The sequence below is a fragment of the Sinocyclocheilus anshuiensis genome, unplaced genomic scaffold (assembly GCF_001515605.1).
Source record: "Sinocyclocheilus anshuiensis isolate Anshui unplaced genomic scaffold, SAMN03320099.WGS_v1.1 scaffold322, whole genome shotgun sequence".
NCBI classification, from domain to species: domain Eukaryota; kingdom Metazoa; phylum Chordata; class Actinopteri; order Cypriniformes; family Cyprinidae; genus Sinocyclocheilus; species Sinocyclocheilus anshuiensis.
In genome coordinates, this window is record NW_015542366.1 from 1,811,736 (window position 1) to 1,821,267 (window position 9,532).

General features: G+C 34.8%; 1 protein-coding gene across 1 annotated transcript in view; it reads left to right on the forward strand.

The window, feature by feature from the left end:
- The first annotated feature begins 1,351 nt into the window (after positions 1-1,351).
- Positions 1,352-9,532, forward strand: part of LOC107692170 (F-box only protein 41-like) — a 55,216-nt gene continuing 47,035 nt past the window's right edge. Inside the window, exon 1 of the mRNA XM_016491130.1 lies at positions 1,352-1,438. The gene's annotated coding sequence lies outside the window, so the exon portion shown is untranslated. The remainder of the gene's footprint in view (positions 1,439-9,532) is intronic.

A 9,532-nucleotide genomic window follows, 5' to 3' on the forward strand; every position in this document is an offset into this window, starting at 1 on the left:
AAAATGAACAAACAAGACCTAAGTGAAGGGCGTGATTATAACCGGCACACAATATGCATATCAACCTAGATTAGGCACTAAATGCCACAAAAAGGATTGTTGTCTTACTGAAGACTTTGTAATTGCACAGGGAGGTGATTTTGAAAACTAACACGTCAAGTGAAACTTGTGCACAAAAAAATCGAGCAATCTTTATACTACACTGATATACAACCTAGAGGATATAGAAAAAGATAAAATTTCACTGCAGCGTACACAAATTATATTAACCCCTATTAGAATGTTTACATTATTTTGTCCAGTCCCTGTAGATAGATTTTCATTGCGGTACCTCGTGCATATTTACAATACAACCACAAGATGGCGCTAATGTCTTACTGCAATGATGTCCTCCGAGTCTCTGCACTTGTTTCAGGGTTTAGACTGAAAGGTTGCTTCTCAATCTCTGCACTGCGCTTGTTGCACATTCGATCAGCTGTTTAACACCGCCAAACAACAAAGCCTCTGGACAACAGACCAATGCTAAAATCATTATTTATTTCCACCACAAATTAGCCAGGTTTGACGCATGATTTTTTATCTAGATACACTAACACAATTATTAAGCCTACAAGATCTGATCAATGAGTAGCCTACTTGCTTCACATTAGAGCTCGTTTTTCCTCTAGACTTACGTTACTCAGATAGAAATATCTCTGTTCAGTTTAGAAGAATTTTTCCTTTAATATGTCCGACCAGATTTAGAAAGAAAGCTAGAAATTCATTGTCTTCTTGTCTACATATTATAGATTAGCATACATTTAGCAAATGGATTGTCCAGAGCGAAAGAATGAAAAGAAAAAGAGAAAGATGCGCGATCAACTTAATAATACAAATTATATGAGATAATATTTAAATAAGGTAATATTTTACAGATAACATTTTAAGAAATTGCTTTGGCTTTAGTACAACGACAATAGGCCTATTTACATTTGTCTTTATAATATCACATTTAATATTTTCTTCACACAGAATAGGTCATTGTACAAAAAACTACATCTGGTTTTATATTTGAGTAATTCCTTGGCATCAAAAAGTTTGAAATCCTATGAGCTATAGGCTATACGACGAAACAAAATGTAGCCTACACTGTGTGGCGTACCTTCATCATCAAACCGATCCACAATAAATGCTTTTTATCATCAATATACACTGCTAACAAAACTGATTCGCAGCTACCTTTTTTAAAACCCGGCTCCAAGCAGGACAAGTAGGGCTTGTGTTCTGCTCGTTGCTGTGAGCGTCACACACGCCCCCTTTTCTTTATTGCCCTGCGCTACGCGACGCGACGCGACGCGTGTTGGTTCGCGCTCGTCTTCTGCTGCAGAGTGGCGCTCGTGACGTCATCCTGCTGGAGCGGCTGCTGGGCACGGGCGGAAAATGGGCACAGATCTGCGAGGTGAGAGGCACACTTTCTGACACATGTAACATGGTTTGGACGGTGACAATGGGACCTGCGTGTGTCTAGTCATCGGTATGCTGATATTAGCAAGCGGCGGTCATGTAAGGGGCTCGAGGAGACGGATTTGTACCGCGACTCGCCTACGTTATTGGAGAAAAATGGTGAAAATCTGTTGAACCGTGGTTGCGCCGTCGGGCACGATTTTGCAGCGAGGTAACATGCCTCCAAATATATGCCCATGACCGATATGCTTAAATTGCGTTTGGCATTATTATTAGTTGTCATAAAATGTGGCATCTCCATGGTTAGTATGAAAAGCGGTAGAGCCGCATGCGGTAGGTAGCATTTCTCACATCCACTGACCCACGAGATTGAGTGGAGCATGAGCTCCATTTCTGATTATTTAGTGCCTCCACCCTTATCATACATGACATGTTTGCCCACGACCGCATCAGCTGTCAGTGACACGGAGCGCAATGCTGATTATTTAGGGAGAGATCCCATCTGAAATGATGGGTTGTGTCTCAAAACCTAGTGAGCTGCCTAACTAGACAGCGTTTTTAGCTGCCTGCGTAAACATGGCCATGATGTCGCCGGCCCTTTTCTTGTCTGGATGATTCCAGATTGTGTGGACCGTTAAAAGTAGTTGAATCCGTTTAACAACACTTTTTTGCAGTTTTCCTTCCAATCCGTTTTAATCATGATGCCTGTTTGCAATATTGTTTTGATAACTGGCATAGATAAATAGATTAAAAAAAAAACTAGACAGCTGACAGTTTATGAATAGGTAAATTTTATGGTTTAAGATTGTCATAAGTACACTGAGAGTAAATAAATAAAATAAAATATCAGACCACTAAAATTGAAAAAAAATAAACTTTTATTTAACAGATGCTTTACATTTCTAAGTAAAATCAAAGTTGGTCTAAAATTGTGACGAAAGATTGATACAGAGTTGTTTTCACAAACGATACAGATATTCAGAAACCAATATTCAGATGTGATTTTTTAAAAATTATTTTATTTCTGCTAATAACAATATCTACAATAATAACTAACTATTTAGTAGACTACTAAATATAGACTATATTTATATAGACTACCTTAAAAATGTAATTAGCATTTTGCATAATTTGCAATCTGTAATAATAATATTAATGCAAAGTTGTTTGTCGATCTTGATGCTCACAAATTCATATCTGGCTTTGTTTTGGACTGTAACTGTATGAAACTTTCTTTCTTTCTTTCTTTCTTTCTTTCTTTCTTTCTTTCTTTCTTTCTTTTTTTTAGACTTTGAAAAAATTGTGGTCTTCATTGTTAGACCCAGTAATAAAGAACCAATAACCAAGTAGATTATATTGTTAAAATATTGGTCAAAGCAAATTGTTGCATGTATTTCAACTAATTGAAATGTACTGTAAAGAATATTGATTGAGAGCCAGTGTAGATGTAATTTCTCTTATTATTGTAAAAAAGTCCAAGGTTATCAATGCCTCTTTCTTTAGCACTGCATGATGATAATAATAAGACTTAATGACAAATGACGATGAGACATAGTGTTATTTACTGCTTCAGACGTTGGTGGTCCCCTGTGTCTGATCTGCTATTGATCTCAGGCATGCCCAGGACTGGTTTGTTTACCTCCTGTGTGGAGTCCCGTTTTCTCAGATTTCATGTGTTTGGTGGGGGAAATGTGTAACAAGTTGTTTTCTAAAATTAAGAAAAAAAAACATTTGCATTATAAGACCTTTTCATCATATGTAAGACTATTGAAGTCTGTAATTAGTAGTGTTTTGACCGGGGTTCAGGGAGCCTTTTGGTAGTATTGTTGACCTCGTGTGTTCAAAAATGCGTTAAAGGGGTCATATGATGCGATTAAAATTTTCCTTTCTCTTTGGAGTGTTACAAGCTCTTGGTGCATAAAGAAGAATTACACCAAATACACAAAATAATGTTCTTTTTAGCTTTTAGCAGCGACCCCTTTAAGTCCTGTAACATAAAAGTCATTAATATGATATAATATGAAATTAATATTTAATATTATTCAATTATGGCCATACATTACAATTGCTGATTTGGCAGACAACATATCCAAAGTGACACATTTATCAGTAGGCCCTAGACAAAGTTTAAAACCATTATTGTACTGCAATGATTGTTTGACAGGCGAGTAGGCCATTGTTCAGGTTGCCTGTGATGCGTTAACATTTACACTACAAATGCAGTGAGGTCGCAAGCATTTCACTGATCAGATCACAAAACATTTTGGACCCCGATTACACTGTATTAGGGCTGACCACATGTGATCAGATCATTTGAAACAGATATTAGTAAACGGTTATTTCTGCCCTTTTCTACTCCGTTCAGTCAATTTGGTTGGTGAAAAAATGATGGAATAATGATTGTTTTAGCAGAGCTGCATAAAGTGTAATTCCAGAGAGTTCCCAGTTGGCAGTGATTTGTGTTTCACAAATCCGCATTTGGGTTAAAATCTACCAAGTCTATGTGCTTTAGAGAACAGTGTGAAGGTGTTTAAAGTGCACAGAGGAGTGACCACAGGCTATTGATGTTGATTAAACCCAAATATTAAAATGAAAAGCACACAGAGGCGAGATAATGCAGTAGTTATGTTTGTTAATTGCATCTGTTAACACAATAATAATTTTATTTCAGTATGCCTCCTTTCCAGCAACTGAACCACAGCAAACAGTGCACTCAGTGGATGCGAATGTTTGCTAACCTGTATGGAAAATAACATAATTTTGAAATCGATTGGCCTGCATCAGCTAGTGGTACGGAAAGGGAAGTGTGAGAGGGCCTTTAGTGTTTTATTGGTCTTCCCAGACTAGTGGCATGTGATGAGCTGTGGGTAATGAGGGATAATTGGCTCAGTGAAATCCCATGGATCAATAGGAGCCAGACGAGTCTTTCACCAGTGGAGCTTCAACTTTTGGAATCAACCATCCTGAGCAGCCTTGGCCTTCACTGTAATGAAGTTTTGCTGAGGCAGCTGCGAGGATTGTTTGCATGCTTCCTTACAAGCATTAGCAGTGTCCTTGTGACTGACTCTGCTGCTATGCCAGCTGGCTCTTCTGGTTGGGCTCCTTCATGTTATTTTCCTACAGTGACTTTTACCTTCTTGCCTATGCTTGAAATGGCATTCACAACCCATTTACCAGTGGAGGTCATATGTGCTCAGAAGTTTGTTTTTGTTCCAAGAAGCTTGGACAAGAATGATATTGAGGTTTCCATAAATGTCCATATTACCAAAATGTGTTGTGGTTCTCGACACAAAGACGGCTAATGTGGTTAAACCAAGTGAAAAAAAAACCGAAAGAAAAAAAATGTGATTTTTGCAATACCACTAGTACATAGAGGTAAAAATGTATTGGGAAAATTAAAAATGGTCAAGATACTCAAGACTTTTGAAACATTTTGAAACCTGAGATGCACTGACCATTTTGTAATGTGGTTTTGGGTGTAACAAAATTTAACGTGACAAAACCATAAGGCAGAACTTGATTTTATCTTTTGAGAAATGATTGGATTGATAAGAAATATAAGAGAGCTAGGTGCCATCAAGAAAATCATTCCAGAGGCAGAGCTAGTTGTTAGATTTTCGATGAAAGACGAAGACAAATCTTTTTTTTCCCTTTAGATTAATGTGCACTGATTAATTATACACAGTAAGACCATGAATATGTAATATGAAATATGTATTATGTGAATTGGGTTTTTAGGTACACATAATTTTTGGACTAAATTTGCATACTGAGCTTACTTTAAAAATTGAAGTTTGGGTGAGGAAGTAATGCTATAGATATTTTTTTCCCCATATGTTTAGTTTTTACAAAAATAAGTCCTTAACTCTTAGATGATTTGAAACAAAAAACAAACAAACAAAGAAGAAAACGAAGGCATAACTGTATGTTTATTGAATGTTAATATGCTAGTGGAACTGTGTAACAGTAGCATTACTAGAGTTAGAGTTGTTTGCTTGTTGTCACTCTTTTGTGATCCAACACAATGGACTATAAGAGCTGAGCTATTCTGGATACTACTTTTAAATAGGGCTGAACGATTTTGGAAAATAATCTAATTGCGATTTTTTTTAACCAATATTGCGATTGCGATTTAATATGCAATTATTTTTAAGCTCTTTATGCTCTGTATTATTCAACAAAGATAAGCTATAAATCATTGTATAGTATGACCAACACAATATTAGATAGATTAAACATAAATGTTCTTTTCTGTAGGCCAGGCCTATATGTTACGATGAAATTAGGTGATGCATGAATCGATATGAATGACATTTTTATTTAACAACTACAATCACAGTATATTAACTGATTTGTTGAACTTCCAACCTTGTAAGCATGTAATAATTATGACAACATAAAGCACTGACAAATAAGCCTGGTGTAAACATTAATATGAAAGTCAGTAACAAATCACAGAAACTAAATTAGATTGCAGAAATAAAAAAACAAATCTGTTGCTTTACTACACTACTTTAGGTAATTCAAAGTCACTGTAATAAACATATGTAAACATGTGGACTGCACTTTTTAAACACTCACTGTCTGTTAACTTTAGACCAGTGGTTCTCAAACTTTTTTGGTCATGCCCCCCTTTAAACCTATAAAAAAGCAAAAATGCTTTCTGTCGCCGTACTTTGATGTCATACACCGATCGATCTTCAAGTCGAACATACCTCTTTACTCTCGCATGTCACGTGACCAAGTGTAACAGCAGCCTCTGCGATTGAAAAATCACAGTTTTTTCATATCGCGATATTATCGCAAATGCAATTAATCGTTCAGCCCTACTTTTAAATCACAGGGGCATTGTGTGATCATGCTAGCATGTCCAGCTTTACTCACTGAGGAGAAACCACTAGTTCCAAAAACAAGAATGAATGCAATTAGGAATCTAGCATTTTTAGAGGGGTCACTCACTGGCTTAAGACTTCGGTTTATAAATTAAATGGTACCTAATTATGCATTATACATGTAGGTAATAAGGATCAGTCAAAATCTTATTCTTGGCCTAATCATATATAGGCTTAGAATAATATTACTTCAGTTAATTTTCCTAGACTTAAAATGCATATAAATAAATGTCATTGTGTTGACTCAATGGGTAAAATGACAGCATTCAGCTTGTACAAAGCCTCTTTCTATTCCATGAATAGAATTCAAATGTCATCATAAAAATTATGTAATGCATTGATGTGTCAAGAAATACAGAGAACATTGCTCGCCATGACCTGGTATAATAATGCACAATGACGTGGACACATGTGATTTGCATATGCATGAATCTTTCAGTAAAATGCTAACACTGTGTCCTAACCAGGAACAATGCAATAAGATTTTTTTTCCATCCATGTTGAAAGCTAAAGTGACGTAATAAAATCACAGCCAATCAGATCACTAAAAATAAGGTATTGTTGTTTGTGTGATTTCTCACAACACATCATTTCACAACACACAATTTCACGCTGTCCCTGGTGCTTTAGATGCCATCCTTTTTATGGTTTTCCTTTTTTTCACAAATCCTGTTGGATTTGTCATATAATATCTCATGTTTCACAATCAATCACTTCCAGTCCATTTTTTTGTTTATTTAACATGACCATGAGGCCCAATGAGATTTGGAATGGTCGTGCTTTTCATTTGTAGTGTTGCATATGGTTAAGACCAAGTGTAATGTCAAACTGGAACATGAAAAAAAAAAAGCTAATTTCTGCTAATTTGTCCACGGTGAAAGCCGATCCGGCGATCGACAGCGCAAAGTTGATGTATTTCCTCAGCGATCAGCTCCATATTTGCTCATCATTAGTCTTGCGAAGCCGCTTTTATATTGCTGTTCACTTACTGGGTTGATGCGGTTGATGCTCAGGAAATGCTCCAGCACGGCCACCGCATGTAACTTTTAACAAGATTCACTTGTTTAAAACACCCTAAATTGTATTAACATTTACTATATAACCATTATTTCGTTAATAAACATCTAAATAGATACAACTCTATGGAAATTAATTATTTATTATCTCCCCAGTTGAGAAATGCAATAAAATATGATGTTTTGTTTGTTACATTCCAATATTCCAGAGAATTTTATTCAGTGAATTAACATTATCCAGTGAATTATTCTTCACTCTTTAGCCTATTAAACAGCTTATAAACCTACTAAAACTGTAGTTTAAAATGAAGTTGATATGACTCCTGTCCTTTATTTATTTTCTCCATTTGAAAGCATCAGACATTCTACATTTATTTTGCTTATTGTTAATATTAGTGTTGTTGCTGTTAATGCTTATTATAAATAAAATGTTTTTTATTGTTGTAATATAAAGATTAAATTTAACATGAAAGACTGGTAATTTTCAACACTTACAAAAAAAAAAGATGACTGAAAAGAGGAAAAACCAAATTGAAGTATGTTCTTACTTCACTCAGTCATTTATTTACTTTATAACAGTAAATAAATATCGGTTCTGCATATCGGTTATCGGGCACATAAACATGCAAATAATTGGTATCGGTATCGGTTATGAAATATCAATATCGGTCGATCACTACATATGACCCCTTTAACCGCTAAATAACTGATGTTAAAATCTATACTTTTTCATCTATACTATATTTTGTCTATAATTTATTAAATTAAAAGAAAAAAATAAGCACTAAAAATTAAAATCAGTTATTTAAAATGCTACAATTGAATTTAGTAATCAAAACATTAGGGGTATCTCGCGAGATCCGATGTGTCTCGCGAGATCTGACTGGTCTCGCGAGAACGTGACGATATCCTAGCGCAGACCTTTCAGATATATTTGCATTACACTGGCTTGTTCACAAGTGGTATGTAAGATATTTTATGTTACATCAGGCAAGTGGCCGCATGATAAGCGGGAAAATTACGCAGTGTTGTCTGTATCATAAAAACAGAATTCACAGTTTAATCCTGAATGTCACAGAATTTGTGAACTTTTGAATTAATTAATCAAAAGTAGGTCATTACACTTAAATCAAATCATGATATGGACTAGTATCTGTAAATATTAAGCCGCAAAAGTCGATTTAAATATGAATCCTGCATGTTCTGCCTGTCTCTGTTAATGAATGGTGCAGACGAGCGGTTTCATTTACTACACATATGCTGAAGCGAGCCTGACACTCGCGGTGATTTCAGCGTCTGCCGTCTCACTAAAGGAGGACGTAAACACATGAACAACATCTCCAGAACTGCTCTGAGAGTCACTTCATGAGCATTTTATCGTTTGATTTGAGTAAAACTAGCGTCATATCTCATACACAGAACTGTAAAGGTATTCACTGCAACCCGTAAAAATAAAAGTCCGGTTTGATTTGAAGACATTGTGCCTATAACTATTTTTCAGTAGAATGTACATAGCCTACTACTACTACTAATACTAAAATGAAACAAACATTATTTTTTTAAGGAATAATCACACAAAACATTTCTTCCATGTTTTAATTTTAATAGTAAATCCCCTTTGTTTGCCAAAAAAATCTTGTTTGCTTAATTTTCAATAAAAGTTAAATGATAAATAAAATTAATATTTTATGCCTTCATTTGATAACCAGAAAAAATGTAAATACGCAACACAGAATTTCTGAGGGAAAAAAAATTCATAAGGCTACTTTAAAAAAAAAAAAAAAGAATTAATTAAGTTGTTTTATGCATTCAAATAATTAGACATGCTAAAACACAGAATTTGGTAACAATAAATAATATGGTGAGAAAAAATAAAACATTTCATAGGGCTCTAAACATAATTTTTGTTAAACTGAATAAATTGATGTGAAAATGTTTAAGTTTCATGATTTTAATTAATTAGACATGCTTTTTAATTAATAACATTTAATTTAACTATTAAAAAGGAGTCAAGAAAAATTAAAAAGAAAAAAAAATGGAATCCAGAAAAATGAAAATGGAAAAAAAACGGAATTTGGAAAAAAAATAAAACGGATTTCATAGGGCCCTAACTATCCCGCAGCCTTGGCAACCACTGCTTTATTCTTTTAAATTTATACATTAATCGTGTTTATTATATAT